The 26,550-nt window shown below is 42.1% G+C and overlaps 1 protein-coding gene and 1 pseudogene across 5 annotated transcripts in view; both read left to right on the top strand.

The window, feature by feature from the left end:
• Window positions 1-26,550, top strand: part of LOC144504557 (unconventional myosin-VI) — a 226,968-nt gene that overhangs the window by 56,775 nt on the left and 143,643 nt on the right. The window contains exon 1 of one of the 5 annotated variants that reach the window (XM_078230066.1): window positions 12,898-13,009. The exons of the other annotated variants lie outside the window; for them this stretch is intronic. The gene's annotated coding sequence lies outside the window, so the exon portion shown is untranslated. Of the gene's footprint in view, window positions 1-12,897; window positions 13,010-26,550 lie in introns of those variants that run through there. 5 annotated transcript variants of the gene reach the window in all.
• Window positions 23,605-23,790, top strand: LOC144504834 (large ribosomal subunit protein bL33m pseudogene; annotated as a pseudogene).

Below are 26,550 nucleotides of genomic sequence, written 5' to 3'. Positions count from 1 at the left end.
AATCCAAAACAGTTCTATGAAATGTCATGTCTGCAATGCACCAAGGAATTTCACTGTTGATGGTTGTTAATGGTCATTCTGTTGCTGATTACTTTGAAAGCCAACTTAAAAAAATTTTTTTTTTTCATATTGTCATTCTACCTCACATTTAAATTGGAAAAACAACACAACAGTGTCAGGTGCAGGGCTCCTTTTCAATCTGCAGGTGAGCAGCTGCACTTATATGTTCCTTCTGCCAATTTGAGCATTGTAAGCGGTTCTGAAGCAGTACCTCTTCCACCATTGCATTTCTCGCTTTATCTGAATTGAATGACGGCGGTGTAGGGAGCACAGAAGTAATTTTATATATAATTGTGTAGGGACCAATGCTCTTTTCTTTATTCCACCTTTGTTTTAACTGCACATAACTGGCACTAAATTTGCAATTATACAGAGGGAATGGGGAATGAAAATCCCGACTGTTGCAATAGGCATTGAAGTTGGTCTAAGTGACAACTTGGCTCAGTCGGCAATGTATGTGCTTCCAGCAGTAAGATCTCAGCTGACATTGAGTGTTGTGTTATTGAAGGTTTTATCTTTCAGATTAGAGTTTTAACTGAGGCAAAGCTTGGGTGGATGTAGAATACCCTGTGGCATTATTTGAAGGAGAGCAGGAGGTTCTTCCAATGTCTTGGCCAAAATCTTTCCCTCAAATAACATAAGAAAAACTGCTATTTATCTCATTCGAGTGATCTTGATGTGCACAAAATGGCTGCTGTCTTTGCTTGCATGACAACAATGACTGCATATCAGATATAATTTATTAGATCCAAAGAGCTTTGGGATTTCTTCGAGGACTTGATAAGACATGCAAATACAAGTCCTTCCAGCTTTTGAAGATGATTATCAGAGCGGAGAGAGTTTCACTCTTTATAAAGCACACGCTAATGGTGCCCTGAGAGTACTTGATCCTTTCACTAGAAATGTTAAATGGAAAGTTTTTCTTTCTCCCAAAATAGCCTCACACCTGGCTGAGTGCAGCCTTTTCTCTATGTCCCTTGCCAAAAAAATTAATGTATTAAGTTGCCAACAGGATGTTAAATCTGTACGCTGATTAATGCCAATTTCTGTCACTAGAATTTTACTAAAAAACACAATCTTGCATTACTGTTTCTATTTACTGAGAATGCCTGGTTTATTGCAGTTCAAAATGGAATGATTTATTCAATTATAAATAAGCTCTTGAATCATCTTTGAATTGATCATAAATCACATTGCTATGGTTGTAACATTAAAGTCACAATGACCTCCAGTTAAATAGCATGAATTCTACTGGATATTAGAAGTAAATCTGTAAAAGATAGAGATAGAGAATGCTTTAAAAGAAACGTAAGAACTAGTAGCAGGAGTTGGACCTTTGGCCCCTCAAGCCTGCTCTGCCATTCAATAAGATTATGGGCTGATCTTTTTGTGGACTCAGCTCCACTTACCCACTCACTCACCATAACTCTTAAATCCTCTACTGATCAAAAATCTTTGCCTTAAACGATAGGTAGCCTCAACTGCTCCACAGATTCACAACCCTTTGGGTGAAGAAGTTCCTCCTCAACTCAGTCCTAAATCTGCTCCCCCTTATTTTGAGGCCATGCTCCCTAGTTCTAGTTTCACCTGCCAGCGCAAACAACCTCCCTGCTTCTAGTCTATTCCGTTCATAATCTCATATGTTTCTATAAGATCTCCTCTCATTTTTCTGAATTCTGAACCCAATGAGTATAGTCCCAGTCTACTCAGTCTCTCCTCATAAGCCAACCCTCTCAACTCTGGAATTGGCCTAGTGAATCTGCTCTGCATCCCCTCCAGTGCCAGTATATCCTTTCTCAAGTAAGGAGACCAAAACTGTACACGGTACTCCAGGTGTGGCCTCACCAGCACCTTATACAGCTTTAATAGGTAAAGGTCAGTTCTCAAAGGTTGGAGTTGAAAGGTTTGAGCTTGATGAATTTGGTAATGGAGGACTAGCAGTTGTTCAGAGAATGTCTGACAGGATTTCAGCCTTTGTATCAAAGAACAAAGAACAGTACAGCACAGGAAACAGGCCCTTCGGCCTCCAAGCCTGTGCCGCTCCTTGGTCCAACTAGACCAATCGTTTGTATCCCTCCATTCCCAGGCTGCTCATGTGACTATCCAGGTAAGTCTTAAACGATGTCAGCGTGCCTGCCTCCACCACCCTACTTGGCAGCGCATTCCAGGCCCCCACCACCCTCTGTGTAAAAAAGTCCCTCTGATGTCTGAGTTACACTTCGCCCCTCTCAGCTTGAGCCCGTGACCCCTCGTGATCGTCACCTCCGACCTGGGAAAAAGCTCCCCACTGTTCACCCTATCTATACCCTTCATAATCTTGTATACCTCTATTAGATCTCCCCTCATTCTCCGTCTTTCCAAGGAGAACAACCCCAGTCTACCCAATCTCTCCTCATAGCTAAGACCCTCCATACCAGGCAACATCCTGGTAAACCTTCTCTGCACTCTCTCTAACGCCTCCACGTCCTTCTGGTAGTGCGGTGACCAGAACTGGATGCAGTACTCCAAATGTGGCCTAACCAGCGTTCTATACAGCTGCATCATCAGACTCCAGCTTTTATACTCTATACCCCGTCCTATAAAGGCAAGCATACCATATGCCTTCTTCACCACCTTCTCCACCTGTGTTGCCACCTTCAAGGATTTGTGGACTTGCACACCTAGGTCCCTCTGTGTTTCTATACTCCTGATGACTCTGCCATTTATTGTATAACTCCTCCCTACATTATTTCTTCCAAAATGCATCACTTCGCATTTATCCGGATTAAATTCCATCTGCCACCTCTCCGCCCAATTTTCCAGCCTATCTATATCCTGCTGTATTGCCTGACAATGCTCTTCGCTATCCGCAATTCCAGCCATCTTCGTGTCATCCGCAAACTTGCTGATTACACCAGTTACACCTTCTTCCAAATCATTTATATATATCACAAATAGCAGAGGTCCTAGTACAGAGCCCTGCGGAACACCACTGGTCACAGACCTCCAGCCGGAAAAAGACCCTTCGACCACTACCCTCTGTCTCCTATGGCCAAGATGTGGAGATGCCGGCGTTGGACTGGGGTAAGCACAGTAAGAAGTCTCACAACACCAGGTTAAAGTCCAACAGGTTTATTTGGTAGCAAAGCTTATGGTATTTGCTACCAAATAAACCTGTTGGACTTTAACCTGGTGTTGTGAGACTTCTTACTGTCCTATGGCCAAGCCAGTTCTCCACCCATCTAGCCACTTCTCCTTGTATCCCATGAGCCTTAACCTTCTTAACCAACCTGCCATGTGGGACTTTGTCAAATGCCTTACTGAAATCCATATAGACGACCAAGGATGCAAGCCTTGCTTTTATTTGCTGTGAATTTTTCATTTTCTGAATCAAATAACACAATGTTCTCACCAAAATATATTCCAATCAAGCTTGCACCCAACCACAGGACTAAAATAGCTCTCATTAAAGTTACCAATAAGTTCCTATATGACTTGTGAAGGCAAACTTCTTTGCTTTCCCAGCCTACAGCCTTTGATATCTTTCATCACACCATTCACCTCCACTGTTGTCTAGCTGGGTTGGACTCCATCTGCTTGGCTCCATTGATGTCGTTCTAATCATAACCAAAGCATTTCTTGTAGTGACTTCCCTTCCCTGTTACCTCTGCTGTTCCCTAAGGAACTATTCTTGGCTCCCTCCCATTTCTCATCCACATGGCGGTATCATCTGAAAACAAAGCATTAGTTTCCATATGTACACTGATGACACCCAGCTCTACCTCAGCACCACCTCTCTCACTCCTCCATTGTTGCAAAATTATCAGACAGTTGATCTGACACCCAGTACTGGATAAATAGAAATTTCCTTCAGTTAAACATTGGGAAAACTTGAGTTATTGCCTTCGGTTGCTGCTCCAAACGCGGTTCCTTAGCTACTGATGGCATTTTTCTCCTGCTAAATGTTATGAGACCACAGGTGGAGTATTGCGTGCTGTTTTGGTTTCCTTACCAAAGAAAATGTATACTTGCCATAGAGGGAGTGCAGCAAAGGTTCACCAGATTGATCCTTAGGATGGCAGGATTGTCGAATGAGGAGCGATTGGGTTGACTTGGCCTGTTCTCACTGGAGTTTAAAAGAATGAGAGGGATCTCATTAAAATGTATAAAATTTTGGCAAGGATTTTTTTTAGTCTGGCTAGGGAATCTAGCGGACAGAGTACCCTTCGTCGTCCAGTACTTCCCCACAGCGGAGAAGCTACAACATTTTCTCCGGAGCCTTCAACATGTCATTGATGAAGACGAACATCTCGCCAAAGCCATCCCCACACCCCCACTTCTTGCCTTCAAACAACCGCACAACCTCAAACACACTATTGACCGCAGGAAACTACCCAACCTTCAGGAGAACAGTGACCACGACACCACACAACCCTGCCACAGCAACCTCCGCAAGACGTGCCGGATCATCGACACGGATGCTATCATCTCACGTGAGAACACCATCTACCAGATACACGGTACCTACTCTTGCAACTCGGCCAACGTTGTCTACCTGATACGCTGCAGGAAAGGATGTCCCGAGGCATGGTACATTGGAGAGACCATGCAGACGCTACGACAACGGATGAATGAACACCGCTCGACAATCACCAGGCAGGAGTGTTCCCTTCCAGTCGGGGAACACTTCAGCAGTCACGGGCATTCGGCCTCTGATCTTCGGGTAAGCGTTCTCCAAGGCGGCCTTCACGACACACGACAATGCAGAATCGCTGAGCAGAAACTGATAGCCAAGTTCCGCACATATGAGGACGGCCTCAACCAGGATCTTGGGTTCATGTCACACTACCTGTAACCCCCATGTCTTGCCTGGGCTTGCAAAATTTCACTAACTGTCCTGGCTGGAGACAATACACATCTCTTTAACCTGTGCTTGGCCCTTCCTCCACTCACATTGTCTGTACCTTTTAAGACTTGATTACCTGTAAAGACTCGCATTCCAACCATTATCTTGTAAATTGAGTTTGTGTCTGTATATGCCCTGTTTGTGAACACAAGTCCTCACTCACCTGATGATGGAGCAAGACTCCGAAAGCTTGTGCAGCTAAATAATCCTGCTGGACTTTAACCTGGTGCTGTGAGACTTCTTACTGTGCTTACCCCAGTCTAACGTCGGCATTTCCACATTAGGGAATCTAGAACCAGGAGTCACTCTCAGAAAAGGGGTAAACCATTTAGGACTGAGATGAGAAACTTCTTCACTAAGCGGATGGCGAATGTGGAATTCTCTCCCACGGAATGCTGAAGAGGCCAAGTCAATAAATATATTTAAGAAAGAAATTGATTTCTAGACTGTAAAGGTGTTGGGTTTGCAGCAAGTGCTGGGGAATAGCATTGAGATAGAGGATCCATCATCATTTTGAATGGCGGAGCAAGCTCCAAACTGCTGAATGCCGTATGCCTGCTCCTATTTTTTACATCTTTATGTTTCTGTGTCTGAAGTTGAACTTAACTGTATGCAACCAGAGTGTCATATTTAACCCTGAGTTGATCATATTGAAGTCCCATCATTAAGTCCACTATTACCACCTCCATTCTGTTGCCTCAACTCATCTTCTGAAACCCTCATTCAAGCATTCGATACCTTTCGACGTGGCTTTTCTGTCACATTCCTGGCCAGTCTTCACATTCATACAAAATTCTGCCACCTTCGTCCGTGCATGTACCAAGTCCCGTTAACCTCTGTTGGCTCCTGATCAAGAAATGCCTTGATTTAAAAATTCTAGCATTTAAAATTCAGTATGCGGAAGTTGTTGTGGCACTTTTGAGTTCCCTTTATGTTGCTCTTTAGATAATAAATTGGTAAATAATTTGCATTTTTATTTTTAGTTCACCTTGACTTCTCTGCAGCCTTTGATTTGCAGAATCTCACTGGCTGTCTTGTCTGGAGACAATACACATTTCTTTAACCTGTGCCTAATGCTCCCTCCATTCACATTGTCTGTATCTTTAAATGTAGCTGTAAAGATTCGCATTCTAATCAGTATTCTGTAACTTGATTTTGTGTCTCTGTGCCCTGTTTGAGAGCAGATATCCACTCCATCTGACGAAGGAGCAGCGCTCCGAAAGCTAATGGCATTTGCTACCAAATAAACCTGTTGGATTTTAACCTGGTGTTGTTAAAACTCTTACTGTGTTTACCCCAGTCCAACGCCGGCATCTCCACATCATGCCTTTGATTTGGTCAGTCGTACACCATCTTTCTCCATTGTCCACCCTGATGAGATTGCCCTTGCTTATTTCCTCTTACCAACCCCATATATTGCCAGAACATCACAATCAATGGTTTCTCTTCTATTCCAGCCCTCGCACCATTTCTGTAGTCTTGTAAAGATCTATACTTGACCACTGTCTATTCCTTAGCTACGTTCTCTTTCTTGGTGACATCATTGAGCAGCACGGTGGCACAGTGGTTAGCACTGCTGCCTCACAGGCCTGGGTTTGATTTCCGGCTTGGGTCACTGTCAGTGTGGAGTTTGCACGTTCTCCCCGTGTCTGCGTGGGTTTCCTCCGGGTGCTCCGGTTTCCTCCCACAGTCCAAATATGTGCTGGTTAGTTGAATTGGCCATGCTAAATTCTCTCTCTAGGTACCCGAACAGGCGCTGGAGTGTGGCGACTAGGGGATTTTCACTAACTTCATTGCAATGTGAATGTAAGCCTATTTGTGGCTAATAAATAAACATATCTACAGACACAAGGTCAACTTCCGTATTGATCCCTTCCGTGCCTCTGTGCAGCCAGACTGCTTATCTGTGAACCAGTCTAGGACGGCTTGCCCCCTTCTTCCAGTTAACCATTTGAAAAGTGCGCCATTGTCTTTGGCTCCTGTTTCAAACACTATTTTGGCGCCTCTCATATTTAACTAGTCTATTTGCACCCTCAGTGGCCTCTTCGACCTTGGGTTGAGTTCCTGACTCCAAGGGGGAAATCTGTGTGTGAAGTTGCAGGACATTGGAAGGGTGTTAAATGAATACTTTGCTTCGGTCTTCATTCAGGGAAAGGAGAATGTAGGTGCTAAATTCAGGAAGAAGGATTGTGAGGAATTTGCACCGATTGACAAAAGAAATGTGGAGGTATTGGAGGCTTTGATGGCTTAAAAATGGCAAATTCCCTGGCACGGATGAACAGCATCCCAGGCTGTTGTGGGAGGCAAGGCAGGATATCACAGGGGCTCTGATGCTAATTTTTATTTCCTCCCTGTCCATGGGGGAAGTGCTGGAGGACGGCTAATGTGGTTCTGCTTTTCACTTGCTTTCCACTCACCTGATGAAGGAGCAGTGCTCCAAAAGCTCGTGATTCCAAATAAACGTGTTGGACTTCAACCTGGTGTTGTGAGACGACTTACTTGTGCCCACCCCAGTCCAATGCTGGCATCTCCACATCAAAAAAGATGGTAGAGATTAATCAAGAAATTACAGACTGGTGAGTCTCAAGTTAGTGGTAGGGAAACTATTGGAGAAAATTCTGAAAGAGAGGATTAATTTTCACTTTGGTGGCACAGTGGTTAGCACTGCTGCCTCACAGTGCCAGGAACCCGGATTTGATTCCAGGCTTGGGTGACCGTGCAGACTCCGCACAATCTCTCCGTGTCTGTGTGGGTTTCCTCCGGGTGCTCTGGTTTCCTCCCACAATTCAAAAGATATGCTGGTTAGGTGCATTGATCATGCTAAATTCTCCCTCTGTGTACCCAAACAGGCGCCAGACTGTGGCAACTGGGGGATTTTCACTAACTTCATTGCAGTGTTAACATAAACCTACTGTGACACGAATAAATAAACTTTAAAAAACTTGGAAAGGCATGGGTAGAGATAGAGATAGTCAGCGTAGCTTTGACAGAGGGAAGTCATGCCTAACAAATTTGTTAGAATTTTTTGAAAATGTAATTTGTGTGGATAAGGGAAGTTCAGTTGATGCAGTTTATATGGATTTTAGAAAAGTTTTTGACAAGGTCCCACAGGGAGACTGATTGAGAAGGTTAAAGCACATGGAATTCAGAGAAACTTGGTGAGATGGATCAGAAACTGGCTTAGTAATAGGAAACAAAGGGTGGTGGTAGAAGACTGTTTGACTGGATGCCTGTGCCCAGCGGTGTAGCACAAGATTCAGCACTGGGACCTTTAATGTTTGTTCTATATGTAAACGATAAAGATGAAAATATGTGGGGATTGATGAGCAAGTTTGCAGATGACACCAAGATTGGTAGGGTGGTTAATAGTGAATAAGATGGTTGTAGGTTACAGGAAGAAATGGATGGGTTGGGCAGAGCAGTGATACTTGACCCTGATAAGTGCAAGGTGAAGCACTTTGGAAGAAGAAACCAGACAAGAGAATATTTAATGGCAGGACACTGGGAAGCTCAGAGGAAGCAAATGACCTTGGGGTAATGACTCACAGATCCCTTAAGTCAGTGGGGCACGTGAATAGAATAGTCAATAAAGCATATGAGACACTTGTTTTCATCAATCGTGGTGTAGAGTATAAGAGCAAGGAGGTAATTTGCAGTTGTGCAGTGTGTTGGTTAGGCCACTGCTGGAGTACTGTGTGCAGTTTGGTTACCTCACTATAGGAAGGATGTGTTAGCATTAGAGGGGGTTCAGAGGAGGTTCATCAGGATGTTGGCTGGGATGGAGCATTTGAGCTATAAGGAGACCCTATTTAGGCTTGGATTGTTTTCTTTAGAACAGAGAAGGCTAAGGAGGGACATGATTGAAGTGTATAAGATTGAGGGGTATGGACAGGGTGAGGAGGTAGCTGCTTTTCCCCTTGGTCGAGGGGTCAATCACGAGGAGGCATAGTTTTAGGGTGAGGGGCAGGAGATTCAGAGGGGATTTGAGAAAAAACTTTCCCACCCAGGGTCTTGGGAATCTGGAATGCACTGTCTGGGAAAGTAGCAGTGGCCGGAAACCTTACAACCTATTAAAAAAAAATTTGGATGTGCACTTGAAATATCATAACATTCAAGGATATGGGGCAAGTGCAGGAAAATGGGATTGGCGCGCCTTGAGTGGTAGATATTGTCAGTGCAGAACCAATGAACCGAATGGCCTTTTCTACTCTAGGTCACTCTGACTCCATGTCCTCTACATTACAAAGGCTGTCTGCTCCACCTCCGTAATATTGTCTCTCCTTATAATAGCTGCTGAAACCCTTATCCATATGTCTCATCCGTAAATCGGCACTTCCAGTTGTGCAGCATTCATTCATTACTTCACTGAAATGACGACTAAGATTACATTCTGAATGTGATTTGGCAAGAATGCTATGACTGAGCTAAATCTCACAAAACAATTTAAGATTTTAAATTTTCCTGTTCTTTTCATCTATCTCTGTCTACACTTCCCGCTGCCTTAGCAAAGCAGCCAGCATAATTAAGGACCCCACGCATCCCGGATGTTCCCTCTTCTACCACCTTCTGTCGGGAAAAAGATACAAAAGTCTGAGGTCACGTACCAACTGACTCAAGAACAGCTTCTTCCCTGCTGCCATCAGACTTTTGAATGGACCTACCTTGTATTGAGTTGATCTTTCTCTTCACCCTAGCTATGACTGCAACACTATATTCTGCACTCTCTCATTTCTTTCTCTATGAACGGTATGCCTTGTCTGTATAGCGTGCAAGAAACAACACTTTTCACTGTGCTAATACATGTGACAATAAATCGAATCAAAAATCTATAACATAATAACTCTGAAGTTTATATTAAATCTTTTAAAATTTCCTTTGTAGCTAAAGGTATGTTAATAATAGGTTTTTTGCCCTTCATAGAATCATAGAATCCCTACAGTGCAGGAGGCCATTCGGCCCATTGAGTCTGCACCGATCACAATCCCACCCCGGCCCTATCCTCATAACCCTACTTATTTACCCTACTAACCCCCTGACACTAAGGGGCAATTTAGCGTGACCAATCAACCTAACCCGCACATCTTTGGACTGTGGGAGGAAACCGGAGCACCCGGAGGACCTCGCAGATTCGGGAAGCACGCGCAAACTCCACACAGACAGTGACCCAAGTGGGAATTGAACCCACGTCCCTGGCGCTGTGAGGCAGCAGTGCTAACCACTGTGCTGCCCCCTTTTGTTCCATGTGGTCAAATCAGAATGAATTATATTTGACTCTTACATTAATATTTCTTTCTTCTAATATTTAAATGAAGGCATACCAGTCTGTACAAGCATGACTTTTCCCCCCACTTGCCACACCAGCTTTTCTGCATCTAAACAAGTGAAGCTGTCACTTTGTGTTGGATTGAGAGTAATGTTTTGCTATAGTCTTTTTCCCACTAGGATTTAGATTGAACCTACCCAAGCTTTTTCACACAAAACTCATACAGAGGTGATTTAGATTCTGCTGATTTGGGCTGAATTGAAATCTTGATTTTCCTCTCACCTGAGTTTAGCTTTGTTAGCCTTCTGAAATGGTAAACCCCGGATTGATGAGTGTACCAGAATGGATCAGTGGAACAGGTTTAGGTGTTGGCTGCTGACTATTGCATTCAATACCTTTAACTAGCCTTGCTCCAGACACTGATTAGTTGGGCCAAGTCTATATCATTTTTCACATACCTTTTTTAGTATTGTTCTAAAACTCTACCCAGTGATGCCACGTAACTTAAATAGTGGAATAAAAATACTGACTACCCCAAATATCTTGGAACACTGGGGATATTGTGCTAAAATTAATAGTTGCATGGGATTTATTGAAGAATGAAACAAATTAAATCATCCACATTTATAAACTCCTCCCTACATAAGTATTTTTTTCCTCTTTTGCATAATCACATTCTCTCTCACAGACTTGTTTAGTCCTTTCAAGTGGTTTACAATTTAAGATATATAGACACTTTTATACATTGGAATTATGATTGACCCATGGTTTCCAGGTTGGTCATTCTCCATTTTATTCTAACTTTGTCAATGTAGAGTCATTGGGGAAGGGGTGGAGCAGTTTTTTTTATTCATTTGTGGGACAAGGGTGTCACCAGCGGATGGCCAGCATTTATTGCCCATCCCTAGTTGCCATTGAGAAGATGATGGTGAGCAATTGGTACAACTGAGTATTATTTCAGATGGTGTTGCTGTGGCTCTGGAGTCACATGTAGGCCAAACCAAGTAAGGTCGGCAGATTTCCTTCCCTAAAGTGAACCAGGTGGGTTTTTCGGACAATTGACAATGGTTTCGTGGTCATCAGTAATTCCAGATCATTTTATTGAATTCAAATTGCACCATCTGCTGTGGTGGGATTTATTCCCAGATCCTCAGAACATTAGTTGAGTTTCTGGATTAATAGTCTAGTGCTAATACCACTCGGCCATTACCTCCCTAGTTTATGGTTGACAAGTGGAATGGCTAATTGAATTTAAATCAACCTTTTTTAAATGTAGCCAAATGTAATTGAATCATACTTTCTAAAACCATACAAGTAAATTAAAATGCTCCTTCTGTACTGGGTTAGTAGCGATTCTTGGCAAAATATTTCTGGAAGCTTAACATGAACCCTGAATAATTAACGATGCTGTCTACAGCATATTGAACAAATTGGCTGCTACATAGAACAGTACAGCACAGGAACAGGCCCTTCAGCCCATGATGTTGTGTCGAACATGACACCAAATTAGACTAATCCCTTCTGCCTGCCGTTGGTCCATATCCCTCTATTCCTTGCATATTCATGCGCTTATCTAAAAGCCCCTCAAACACCCCTATCATATCTGCCTGCACCACCACCCCTGGCAGTGCATTCCAGGTACCTACCACTCTGTGTTTTAAAAAAAACTTGCCCCTCACATCTTTGAACTTCCCCCTCTCACCTTAAGTGCATATCCCTCCTAGTATTAGACATTTCAACTCTGGGGGAAAAAGATTCTGACTGTCAACCCTATCTATGCCTCTCATCATTTTATAGACTTCCATTAGTCTATGGCGGCACGGTAGCACAGTGATTAGCACTGCTGCTTCACAGCTCCAGGGTCCTGGGTTCAATTCCCGGCTCGGGTCACTGTCTGTGTGGAGTTTGCACATTCTCTTCGTGTCTGCGTGGGTTTCCTCCGGGTGCTCCGGTTTCCTCCCACAGTCCAAAGATGTGCGGGTTAGGTTGATTGGACAGGTTAAAAATTGCCCCTTAGAGTCCTGAGATGTGTAGGTTAGAGGGATTAGCGGATAAATATGTGGGGATAGGGCCTGGGTGGGATTGTGGTCGGTGCAGACTCGATGGGCTGAATGGCCTCCTTCTGCACTGTAGGGTTTCTATGATTTCTATGATTTCTATGATTAGGTCTCCCCTCAGCCTCCAGCTCTCCGGGTTTGTCTCGTGTCGGTGAGGTTTAAAAATAATGCAGAATTTCTTGTGCCTTGCAACTAGCAGCATGGCTGTTCATGTTGCAAAAACTCTTAAATCCTCAAGTCACTGTCAATTCTCACTGTCGTATCCATAGTGGCTACTTGCTAAAAGTTTAGGAAATGAATGAGCCAAAAATGCTCAGAATGACAGTGAACCTGTTGAAGTAAGAATGAGAGATGACCTTTAATGATGTAATGGGATGGCTAGCTTGAAATCTGAGCCGTCACTAATTACTGTATGTTTATCAAAAGGAGAAAGGGTGTGGAATATTTTTCCACTTTGCACTTGTAACCAGGAAGCACTATAACTGGAGCAGAGGTTTGCTCTCCTGACTTCCTGAATGATTCCCTTTTTTGAACGGCTTCAGGTTTAGCGGTAGATTGGAGACCTTGCGATCATTGGGAACTGGATTGAAGCCGGCTGACTGTGTGTGGAAATTCAACAACTCTGTGTGAGAGAGAGAGAGAGAGAAAAAAGACTTAAATATGCTGCATCTCCATTGCATTGTAATCCAGATTCCAGGAGTGAACACACGATGTACTAACACCCAGCTACACCCAGATTGTTAGGTAAATGGCATTTTAAAGACTTTTTTAAAAAAGTTAAAGATAAAACGAGACCTCAAATGTACAAAGAAATGCTGTAACAATTTGAAACCTGGGATAAAAGCCAAGTGTTAGCAACTGAGAGTTGAGCAGTCAGTATTGAAGGGCAAAGTTTAAGATTTTGGGTGTAATTGCATCTGATTGGGTTCCAGCTGAACTCCACGCCTTATTTTTTTTAGACAAACAACTTGTTTCCAAAATATTCTGTTTTTTAGGGTTAGGATTCTGTTTAATGATGTATAGGGCCAAGGTTTTAATTTGTTCAGTTTCGCAGGTGATGTAAGGGTGTTAAATCTGTGCAAGTGACTTAATATTGTGGAAATAAGTTATTGGCTGATTTCTGGGTGTCTGATTTCTGTTGTCATGTAAGATCAACTCATTTTTCGTTAAGTGTTTTTGACATAGTAGATAAGGATAAATGTTTTATTGAGCAGAAAGATCAGTAACTAGAGGTTCCAGATTCAGCTGGCAATGGAATTAGAGGGGGAGAGATGAGTAATGTTTGTATGTATTGAGTTATGACCAGGAATGCTCTGCTTGAAAGGCTGTTGGGAGCAGATTTCAGTAGGAACTTTCATAAGAGAGTTGGCAATGTACTTTTTGAAAGGACATATTTTGAGAGCTTTGTGGAAGAAGCAGGTAAGTGTGAATAATTAGAGAGCCCTTTTTAAAAACGTTCTGCTGTATACGATTACAGCAAACTGTCACCTCAAACAGGAAAATACCCATTATATCAGACCGAATGTCAGACCTTTCATGGACAGTTGGGGATGAATAATAAATGCTGACCTTGCCAGCGATACCCACATCCCATAAAAGAGTAAAAAAAATTGTGCTGCTAATTGCTGCCACTCCTATAAAAGAAACTCTGTGGGAATCTCCATCCATCCTTTGTTTCTTTAGCTCTTTGAAGGGCTTGTTTGTTTTAAAAAATAAAGCTGCAGGGCTGTTCCATTCTGACAGCATTCAACAATGTTGTAAGCTATGTTGATGCCTCCATATTAGATGCATCTTATCTTACCTTTCTTGTATTTGCAAAAAGAAAGCTTTAACAAATTGGCCCCATGATAATTAAATCTAATTCTGTTTCTGTAAACTAAATGCATGCTCACATGGAAAAGAACTGATGCTAACTGGGCCAGACTGGTATCATTGAACAAATGACATTTTCCCAGGGCCCGCACCATGTGACTTGTTATATTATTGTCCTTATTTTTAACCAGCATTGTTCTGTTTGAAGTTTCTAATTTCTCTCCAGCTTTTTGCTTTGTTTGATCATACCTTTTTCCCCGACTTGACTTCAGATCTTTACATGCTTGTCAAGTAGCTCACTTTGAACAAGGAAGTGTTGGGGCCACCAACAGTCACAACATCGGATTGTGTGCTGATGTGCCCCTCCCTTCACCATGGCAGTGCTGCCATGGAGTAACTCTATCAGTAAGCGCCAGAAACCCAGAGTAGGGGAGAATTTGGTGTAATTTTTGAGTGGCATTGCCTGAAGTGAGCTGTGGCCTTTGCTCACTTTGAATTGGTTTACCTTGTGTCATGTGTCTTTTTTTGTAATCACTCTACGGATGTCTTTAGCTAACTTCAATCTCTTTATTTACCCAGAGTTCTTTCAATTGTAGGAATCTTTTGCTTTTTATGTTGCCTTTGAACAGGTTTGCACCTGAGAAAAATGTTTTATTCCTCGTGCTACACATCAAAAAATGTTATCAGTGCAGTTCTTACCAGCGGACAGTTCAAACCTGAGAGAAATCCTCCTTTAAACCATTAATTTTTCCATCACAGGACACACAGCTTTGGTTGGGCAAATAGTACGGTTCTGGTGGTGAGTTTGGTTACTGATGACCAGCAGAATGTTTGCACCTGTTAGTGGTCTCAAGGCTCGGAGCTGTCTGGTTCCAGCTTGGTCGCATGTCATCATCAGTCTAATTTATACATCCATCATAAATCAAGATTGTAACAAGTTTTTAAGGTGCAGGTCATTGCTAAAGGTTGTAATACTGATTAAATAATACACTAAAACTGTATTGAACAACTGTGTTGGTGGTGGCTCAGTTGGTCGCATTCTCATCTCTTGAGTCACAAGGTTTCAGGTTCTAGTCCCATTCCAGGATGGAATTTTCTGATTTTTTTTGGCAAATGTCAACTCGGGTGGAAAAAGTGGGGTGTATCCCACTGGCTGCACTACCGACTTTTCCCACCACATCTTTTGACGACACAGTCAAAACAAAATCCAGGAATGGGGTCCTGTAAAGTCCCACTGGAGCCTGCCCTGTCAGCAACCTTGGCTGCTGAGATAAAATGGTGCCCTGATGTGAAAACAAAAATAAATCACAAATACCCCACGGCTTGTGGAGTGAGATGTTGAACTGAGGTCCCATTATGCCTGTTTGGATGGATGTAGAAGATCCCTTGGCATTATTTCAAATAAAAGCAGGATTATCCCTGGTATCCAGGGCAATAATTATCCCTCAGTCAACATTACAGATTATGTGGTCATTATCACATTGCTGTTTGTGGTGTGTATATTGATTGCCCATTACCTACATTTAAAGCACTTTAAAAGTACTTCATTATTTGCAAAGTTCTTTGAGATGATTTTGAAAAATGCAATATAAATGTAAGTGTTTGTTTGCTCCTATATAATTAATCATTTCTTACATAACATAACCAACTCCTACAAGATTTTAGGTCTCTAGAAAAACCTGTCAGATTTTTAAAATAAAAATGTTGATTATCAAAGCCTATACTCAAATAGAGCTGTAAAGGAACTATACCAGGTCACTCCATATCTGACTTTGGAGGCATAACAAATCCTCAAGTTATTCTGAGGAAGAGAAAGCAATAGATGAACTTCTGAATAAAATAAACTGTTGGAGTTGCACAAGCAGTCAGTCAGACAGAATTTGAAAAAAGAAAGTCATGTTCAGATTTGTGGTCGGAACATTGGAAGGTGCACTGTCTTGGTTGCCACGATGCGAGTGAAATCTGAAGAATTGCATGGCATTTTTCTTCTCTGAGTGAAGTCTTGCTGGTTTCAGCACCAATGGTGTTGGCCGTTTTTGTTTCTTGTGCAGTGATGATGTCCCTGTGTTTTATTTATGTAGAAACTTTGAAAGGGGCATTAGGGATGGAGGAACATTTTTGTAGCGTTGTTGAGATAAACAACTTGCTGTTGTGTTTCAAGGTGTTGCAGTCCTGCCACATGTCCACAATTACTCATTTTTAGAAAGAGATTTACTTATTTAGTCTTATAATTGTCTTTTAAAGAAGACAATGTTGCCCATGTCACAATGAAAGAGGAAGTAGTTCATAGAATCATAGAAACCCTACAGCACAGAAAGAGGCCATTCGGCCCATCAGGTCTGCACCGACCACAATCCCACCCAGGCCCTACCCCCATACCCCTCCATATTTTACCCACTAATCCCTCTAACCTACGCATCTCAGGACACTAAGGGGCAATTTTAGCATGGCCACTCAACCTAACATGCACATCTTTGGACTGTGGGAGGAAACCGGAGCACCCGGAGGAAACCCACGCAGACACGAGGAGAATGTGCAAACTCCACACAGACAGTGACCCAAGCCGGGAATCGAACCCAGGTCCCTGGAGCTGTGAAGCAGCAGTGCTAACCACTGTGCTACCGTGCCGCCCCTAACCACTGTGCTACCGTGCCGCCTAGTTGAAAAGTTGGATAGGCTAAAAATTGATAGAGAAGATATTAGAAAGGTGTCTGTGCTTGAAAGTTGATGAGTTACCAGGACCAGATCAGATGCATCTGAAGATACGGAAGGAGGTAAGAGTGGAAACTGCAATGATGCTGGCCATAGTCTTCCATCTTCCATAATCTTCCTCTGATACAGGGATGGTGCCAGAGGACTAGAGAATTGCAAATACTCTTCAAAAGATGTGTGCAAGGAAAAGCCCAGTAACTACAGACTTGTGCATTTCACCTTGGTGGTGGGCAAGCTTTTAGAAACAATCCAGGACTAAATTAATACTCACCTGGACCAGTATGTGTTAATTAAGGAAAGCCAGAAAGGATTTGTTAAAGGCAAGTCGTGTCAAACTTTGCTAGGTAACAGGGTTGATTAGGGTAATGTCAGTGTGGTGTACGTGGATTTCCAAAAGACCATTATTAAGATGCCACATATCAGGCTGGTTGTCAGAATGAAAACCTGTGGGCAAAGATGTGCTGGTTAGGTTGATTGGTCATGCTAAATGGATCAGGGAGATTAGCAGCGTAAATGTGTGGGGTTACGGGAATAGGGCCTGGGTGGGAGCGTGGTTGGTACAGACTCGATGGGCCAAATGGCCTCCTGCACTGTAGGGATTCTATGAATAAAAGGAATGGTGGCAGTAGACAGGAAACTGAGAGAATTTGTGAATGGTTGTTTTCAGACTGGAAGAAAGTGATGTTCCTGAGGTATTGGTATCGGCACCACTGCTTTTTTTGATTGTGTCTTAATAATGTTGATTTGGGTGTGCAGAACGTGATTTAAAATTTGCAGCTGACACAAAACTTTGAAGTCTTGTGAAATTTGTGCAGGGCAATGATGGACTTACAGCCATAGGCTGGTGGAATGGCAGACATGTAACAGAGTAGTTTGAAGCAATATGATTTGGTGGGAAGAATGACAAGAAACCAGAACATTCATTTGGGAACAGAGAGACCTGCAATCAAATGGAACCCTGGACTTCATTAATTGAGGTAGGGAGATAGTGAACCTTAATAAAACACAGGCTTGGCCTGTACTGGAGCATTATGTCCATTTCTGAGTACCACACTTTAGGAAGGATGTGAAGGCATTACAGAAAAATAATCACAAGAATGGTTCTAGGGATGAAGGATTTCAATTATGTGTATAAATTGGAGAAGCTGAGTCTGTTCTCCTTGGAGTACAGAAGGTCAAGAGGAGATTTGATCATGAAGGGTCTGGACAGAATTGAGAGAGAGAATCTGTTCTCATTGGCGGAAGGGTCGAGAACCAGTGGACACAAATGTACTGTGAATGGCAATAAAGAACCCAGGTGGCATGGAGCAAAACTATTATGTGGTGAGTGGTCAGGACCTGGAATGTACTGCCTGAGTGTGTGGCGGAGGCAGACTCATTTGTGGCTTTCAAAATGGAATTGGATAATTATCTGAATGGGAAAGATTTGCTGAGTAATGGGGTCAAGGTGGGGAGTGGGACTATTAGATTGCTTTTTCAGAGAGTTGTAACAGGCACTCCAGACCAAATGGATTTCTTCTGTTCTGTCAACATTGTCTGATTCTATCTTTGTGCTATGATGGGAAAAAGATTGCATGAGCATTATTTGGAGAGAGACTGTCTCGTAATCTCCATGTGTCGACCCATGTGAAAGGCTTGGATGGAATCCAATAGTCATTGCTTTCTGTTTGTGTTGCATTGTTAGTGTAGTGTACTCAATGCTAATGCAGTAACTTTATTATTGCCAAGCAGTTTAGTTTTTGTGCTTCCTGCGTTACTAATTTCAGATTATTGTTCCCTTTGAGGTCAAAGCTGTTTATTTAACCAATTCAGTCATTCTTAATAGAGCAGGATCTTTTCCATCAAGGAGTTTTGATAGGGTAGATATGGGGATATGGTTTCTGTTGGCAGAAGTGTCAGTTAACTGGAGGACACATTTAAAATAATTGACAAAGTGGCCAGGGGAGTTGAGAAATGTTTTAGACACTCGTGTTGTGCTCTTGAATACATAACCTGAAAGGCTGGTGGAAGCAGACTCAGTAACTTTCAAAAGATGAGAGAGTAGTGGTAGTGTGGGACTAAGTGGTACCTGTGTGAGCCATCACAAGTGTGATAGACCAAATGGCCTCCTTTTTGTGCTGTATGATTCTAGGACTCCCTTGGTGTGTTATTTGCTTGTGTGCGTCTATAATGAAAAAATCCAGAAACCACAATTACTACTTCTCGCCCTTCTCTATATTCCATTGTCCATGGTCAACTCTTCATCTTCACTTTGTCTCACATCATGTCTTCCTATATTGATGAAGTGAGACGAATCTTTCCAAGTTGAAGAGATGAGGTGGCACGTATCCTTGTATGAAGCTTGCTCAGGCATCAATGAATGTTTTAGTTTCCCACTGTTTACTTAAAATCTACAGTAAGAAGTCTCACAACACCAGGTTAAAGTCCAACGGGTATATTTGGTAGCAAAATCCACTAGCTTTCGGAGCGCTGCCGTCACCTGACGAAGGGGCAGCGCTCCGAAAGCTAGTGGATTTTGCTACCAAATAAACCTGTTGGACTTTAACCTGGTGTTGTGAGACTTCTTACTGTGTTTACCTCAGTCCAACGCCGGCATCTCCACATCATGACTTGGAATCTAACCAGTCAGTGGGTGAGCAACAGAACAAATCTGCGCTTTTGTTTTAAGTGCCAAATAGAACCAAATAGTTGAACCAAATGTAGAAATGAAGCAAAGGCAGAGCTCCTGACTTTTGGATGCGCTGCAGCACTCTATAAAGATCTGCTATTGCTTCCTTTAAAATTACCATCAAGTGTCATGCTGTTCAGTAAAGGAAGGAAATAAAGAACTCAAATTTACATGGCCTCAGAACATCCCAAATTGCTTCACAGCTGAAGAAGTATTTTTGAGATGTAGTCCGTGTTGTAGTGTCAGATTGATGACAGCTAATTTGTGCGCCATGCAAGGCTGGACTAAAGGTAGTGATTATGACATTGTTTTGATGATGTTGGTTGAGGGGTTAATGTAGTTTGGACTCTGTGGCAATCTCTTCTGAAATAATCCTCTCAGGTCTTTTATGTCCACCTGAGAGAGTAGCCAAATCTTGATTTTTAATGTCTCATCTGACTTGCAGCATTTCCTCAGTGAAGTACAAGAGTGTCGCTCTTCATTATATGCTGGATTGGTGGTTGAACCCAACACCTTCTGACTCGGAGACAGGACTAAGTACTACTGAGCCAAGGCTGACACCTAACAATGTGCAATTGATGAGCTGAGTGTGAACTTCAACACCAAACAATTTGGCCAGAGCGTAACCACAGTCTTCTATTCACTCCAAATCCTGAAATTGTTGAACAAAATCCTGAGGTTGAAATGCCATTAGCTTGTTTCTCAAGGCAAGAATGTGAGTTTCAGAAATTTAACTCACTAGTTCATTTGTGCCATATTTTAATTTGTCCAGTTATAGTTTAATTTTACAAGAAGAATTATGTGACAATGGAATTTATATATAGGCTTTTCAAGTGGGTCTGACAAAGATCTGAGTGCTTACATGATTACTTTCAAATGCAGAGGCTGTCAGAGAGCCATGTTTGAAACATGCTTTGTAAAAAAACTTGGTAACCCGATGCTTGAGCCATGGTACTCCAGTATTCAAAGGCACAGTGTTAGTGACTGACCAATCAACACGACTCCATCATTAATAGGTCTGTCAATGGGATTGTTCGTACATGGCAACGAATACTCTTTGACAGGCTGACGTCCTTCAGGTTAGTGTGGCCCTGCTTGGTATAGTAGCAGGAAGTGCATCAGAGTTCTGCACTGGTAAGCGACAATGTTTTAACTGATCAAACTCCAGTCTTTCTGAATTTGAGGTTGTTGAGCCTGAGATTAGTGAGTTCTTGCCCATGAAGATAGAGTGGGAAACAGAATCCCTTTGTATGAATTTCTCAATAGCTTCCTTTGGAAATTCTTAAACATTGTGATATGCTTCTGTACTTCAAACACTTGGCTGAATTAAAAAAAAATGTCAGATGAAAATTGGCAACCATTTTTCAAGTAGTAAAACCCCAGAAGCCATGTTGAGAACAGTAAGCTGTTGATTTGTTTTTAATTGTTTGAGGGAGGACTGGCACGAGGAGAGCCCCCTGCATCTATTTGAACCACCTGCGCAGGTAGACTGTGCCAAGAATTCATGGCATCTCCAACATGGAGCTAAGTGGAATTTGTTTTTTTAAAATTAACTTTTGAGGTCTTGACGTTATCAAGAAGGGCAGCATTTATTGCCCATCCCTAGTTGTGCTTGGTAAGCTGCCTTCCGCAATTGCTGCAGTCAAAAAAAATATCTGAACTCATTCTCAAGTTGCCATTAGGGAATTACTTGCCCAGTAATATAACCACTATGCTTTTGTACACTCAGATTATATACTCACATGCAGATGTGGAACTTGATTCCGCAGTCTTTTGACTTGAAAGACGCTGTTCTAACAGTTGGGGCAAGCTGACGTAATCTAAGCCTTTGGAGCGATTACAAATGTTCTTGTTCCTTGAATGGAGCTAGTCCAATTCAGTTTAATTTTAATAACAAAATGCAAACATTCTATGTCTGATTCTTGGGCTGTTTGCAGCTGATTTTTACACTGCAATTAAAGCTGTAGTCGCTGTACTAGGCAAAACTTGAAGACTGATACATTTTGTAAATTTGTTCTTTGTTTATCAGGTCCATAAATCAGTGCTTTGCTTTGTTGCTGATCCACCCAGCAGCCATTGTTTTTAGCTGCAAGTTTCTGGTGGCAGGGCCAGCCATTATTTATGTCAGTAAGTTTTACAGATCCACTGGAACAGTGGACTTCATTAATACTGCCCATTCATTTCAATCACTGTAGATTACATTCATGAAGAAGAGCCAAATCATGTGCCCATTTAATGCTTTCCTTGCCACTATAAGGTAAAACTGGCTTTTTTAATGCAGTTGCATTTTGGGGCCTCACTTTTGATGAGTTTAAAATAAGTTTTCAAGTTTAAAAAAAAGTAAAATGTTGAAGAATAAAAAGGTGAACTGATGCATTAAGTCTATGAACCAGGCAGAGTCCTGTTTTAGTGTGTAATACATGTAGCAATACTACTGGTATTTCTACTAGCAATGGGCATTCAATACTTGAGATTCATTGAAATGAAGCATTGTTTCCTCTGTTCAGACCTGATAAAGTTTTTTTTGGCTATGTTGCTTGCTCTTTAAAAGATGCAAAGTGAATTTGGTCCTTAGTAACTACAACTGCTCAGATCTCAGGGCAGGAATTGAATGGTAATATATTCTGGTAAGGAAATAGTGAAATTACAAAACAAACTGCTGCACGTGGAAATGTACAAACAGTAAATGTTGTGCTCAAGTACAGGAATTCCCAGCACAGTGAAGGTAGGCCAACTGTGGCAGCGAAAGTTTATTAGCTGTTGTCAGCCGTGGCTCAGGACAGTACTCTATACCTCTTGTCAAAAGTTTTTGTGGGCTTGTGTCCCACTCCATGGACTTCAGTGCATGTTCCATGTTGGTGTTTCGGTGCAATACTGAGACTGCACTGCATTGCTGGACATGATAAATTGAGGCTTCCAGATAATGCAGAAGATTCCATGACACTAATCAAAGATGAGCATGGAAGTTCTTGTCTTGACCAATCTCTGTCTCTCGGTCAACATTGTGAAGCCAGTGCAGGAAAGTCTAGGTAAACATCGAATAAGATGATTGCATAGTTCATTATCTGATCGTTATCACAGTGCTGTTTATGGGATCTTGCTGTATACAAAATGGTTGCCACATTCTTCAATTACAACTGTGACTACACTTAGAAATACCTGGTTGGTTGTGCAGCACTTTGGGACGTTCTGAGATAATGAAAACTGCTCTATAAAGGCAAGCTGCTTCGTTCCTTTGTCCCTCGGTTGGCATGCATGTTGCATCCCAATTACACAAAGTCCTTGCACTGAAGTAGTGCCATGAATATACTTTTAATGAACTTGCCACTGCTAAATAATATGTTGACAGTTTAAATGGAAAGACTGACAAATCTATTGTAGAAAATTAATCAAAATCCCAATTAATTTTCTCCGTAATAATTAGAGCATTCCCAATGGCAAGGCCAATCTCAGTGAGTGCCTTATCTTGTATACGGAATGCACTTTATAATGTTTTAAAAAATATATAATCTGCTTGAGAGATCAGCGCAATATGGAATGTCAAATTAAGAACTAATGGCTGAAATACTTAACCAGATGATTACATACGTCATTAAAAGCTGTTGACTGCTATTGCTTTCATCCACTTGTGACAAGTTGCTCTGAAATACGCCCTTCACAATATAACCATTTAAAAAGATTATGCTTATCTTTTTGACTAAGAGTGCTCCTTGCACACCCCCAGCACCTCTAACTCTCTGAACTTGTCACTTGTCGTCAGTTTCTTAAAACCACCTGGAGCCTTCCTTCCTACATTCTGGATCTTTTCATTGAGAACTGTGGAGATGAGCAGTAAAGTTTATTTAATTGTCACAAATAGACTTACATTAATACTGCAATGAAGTTACTGTGAAAATCCCCTAATCACTACACTTTGGTGACAGCTTGGGTACACTGAGGGAGAATTTAGCATGGCCAGTGCACCTAACCAGCCCATCTTTTGGATGGTGGGTATATTAGATTTTTCATTTCCATTGCACAGTCTGTTCTATTTCCCTGTGAATCTGCAGAAACTCAATCTCTTCAATGCATTCCTGGTCTCATTATCAAACCAGTTGAAAAGGGGTTGTCTAGCAGTAGTTTCCTTCGGTCACCAGGCAGAGGGAAAATGCTGCTGACAACAGTGAACCTTGCCATGAGCAAATCCAAGTCCATCCTTGTGAGGACGGCGAGTGCAGCTGGAAGTGGCTCCTGCTTCAGTGCAAAAAAGAGCCGGCTACGGGAAATCCTAATCCTGAGAAAACACGATCCTATAGTGAACTTCTTTGAAAAGAAGAAAATTAGGTCAATCTAATGCAGGGAGCTTAAATGGACTGACTTTCTACAAGAACAGTTTAGAAACTGAACGCAATTTCCTTGAAGTAGAATTAACACATCTGTAGCTTTGGGATGACGCAAAAGGCGATGGTGACATTTCCAAAGGAGACAATAACATGACAAGTGGGAAATGTCACTTTTGCATTTTTATTGACAAATTGTTGTGAGTTATTTTAATAAAAAAATCAATAAAGTTTAAAAAGAAACTGAGGTTACATGACTGCAGGGTGGGGGTAAGAAGCATCTAGTCATGATGTTCCAAGTATCATCAAGTGAGAGTCTTGATGGATCTGTACACCTTTTCCTGATTTGTCATGCCTTCTCTGACAACCCCCATCTCCTGCTGGAGCATTGCCCCACTACTGAACAGAAAGCCATGGCTTCCCCGATAGTTGCTGATCTCAGCACCTCTGGAGATGATCTCTCTCCCTATATGTGTACATGTCGACACCTGATTCTCAGCCTGCTTCTACCTCCTCTCCAAGATTGACAACTGGGCTGCCTTATTAGATGGATTATTTCAGCCTGCTCTTGTACCATTTATTTTCTCAACTCATTGTTTTCCCATTTGTTCAATCCCTATTCACCTACATTCACAAGTCTCCTAATAACCTCAGACTCGATGGGCTGAATGATCTAATTCTGCTCCTATATCTTATGAACCTCTGAAATTGAAGATTCTACTTTTCTTGCCCTAAATGTCTCCCCTAATTGATTGATTTTATTAGTGTCACAAGTAGGTTTACATTAACACTACAATGAAGTTACTGTGAAAATCCCCTAGCTGCCACACGCCGGCACCTGTGGGAGAATTTAGCATGGCCAATGCACCTAACCAGCACATCCTTTGGACCGTGGGAGGAAACCGGAGCACCCGAAGGAAACCCACACAGACATGGAGAGAACGTGCAGACTCCGTACAGACAGTGACCCAAGCCGGGAATTGAATTCTGGTCTCTGGCGCTGTGAGGCAGTAGTGCTAAGCACTGTACCACCGTGCAGCCCACTCTATGTGCCATCCCTTTGCACCCGTCTCTCACTGGGCTGGTCGGCAGGTTCTCTGTTTCTTCCTTGACAGTGGCTTGACCAATCCAGATAAACCACCTTCCAAATCCCCCTCGTATCTGCTTCTAATTTTGAAATACTTTTCCTTCAACTCTGTTTCCTCCAGAAAACATATTTTGCTTTTTGGAAACAAATTGCACATCTACTAAGATTATAGTTCTCCCTGTATCGCTTGCTGTAAGGAACTTATTCCCTTCTCCTAGTTTCCCAGTGCTCTGGTGATGCCACCTTCCACATCAGAGTTACCAAAATGTTACCTTTTTTAACTTGTCTAAGGATTCTCTTTACCATGGCAGACAGACCCTCGAGCAAGTCTACCTCTATTTCCAGCACTTTGGTTTGACTCCTCCCAGACCAAGGTTGGGTCTCCCTTAGTCTGTCACCTTATTTAAAAGATCATTTGCCGTTTTCATCATGCGTAGAATGATCCCACCACCAAACACATCTTCGCTCCTACCTGAACTCTATGAAGTGATCATTCCCTACACAACACCCTGAATCACTATGATCATTCCAACTATCTTCCTCCTCTGGCACCTTCCCAATTAAGCTTGCCTATTTATCATCCACAGACTATCCATGGCCCCAAGCGATAATTTGCAAGTCTATCCTCCAAACAAGTATATGTATTTTCTGTTCATTGTGCAGTCTCTCCTACATTTGGGGAAGTCAAGCACAGATTGCTTTGTTGAATATCCTCATTCTTTCTACAAATGCAACCCCAAGCTTTAGTTATGATTTCAATTTTGTGCCCCACTTTCACTCTAACTTTTCTTGCCTTCAATTCTCTGTCAGTGAAGCTCACAGGAAGTTCCAAGTAACAGCATTTTATCTTTCTATTCGCATTTTGCAGTCCTCTAGCTTTCCAGCTTAAATCTTAACTTTGACTCCCAAGAAATGTTGGGAATGTGCTGGCAAGATTGGGCTGGTGCAACTGCAGTGTTACATAGGTGGTAGCATTATAGTAATGTTACTGGACTGGTGATTCTGAGGCTGGGCCTAATGCTCCAGAGATAGTAGTTTAAATTCCATTACGCAAAAACAAATAAAAGTCTGCAATTGATCCAGATATTTGATCAACTTTTAAGTTGATGAGTGTTATCCCTTTGTATTGTGCACTTGTTTGAGTGTACGAGAGTAAATTGAATTGATAAAGGTATGTGTACCTGTTGTAGCTTGCTCCCTGCTGAAGTCCTCTCTGATAAGCACTCCTTGAGTACTAAATGTTTTTGTTCTTTACAAGAACATGTTGGGTCAAATTCAGTGCCTTTTTTCTCTTTCCAAGAACAATAAGGACAATACAGACCTTACAAAGGATTAACATTCTGTATAGTTCAGTAAAAGTTAAACTGGTTATTTCAGACTCCTCTCTCTTGTGCAGTTTAGAAATGAAGAATATTTGGATTTGGTCATCTTTTTTATTCATTCATTTGATGTGGGCATAACTGGCTAGGCAACAATTATTGCCCATCCCTAATTGATCTTGAAAAGGTTTTTTGGAGCTGTTGCCTTGAACCTCTACACATCATGTGGTGTAGGTTGGGAAAAGGGAACTACCCTGAGGAACTCCTGCAGTGATGTCCTGGAGGTGAGATGATTGACCTCCAACAATCACAGCCATCTTCCTTTGTTCTTGAAAAGAGAAAAAACACGCTGAATGTGACCTAATATG

This window comes from Mustelus asterias, chromosome 15 (assembly GCF_964213995.1).
Source record: "Mustelus asterias chromosome 15, sMusAst1.hap1.1, whole genome shotgun sequence".
Classification (NCBI taxonomy): Eukaryota; Metazoa; Chordata; class Chondrichthyes; order Carcharhiniformes; family Triakidae; genus Mustelus; species Mustelus asterias.
This window is presented reverse-complemented; position numbering and strand designations above follow the sequence as displayed.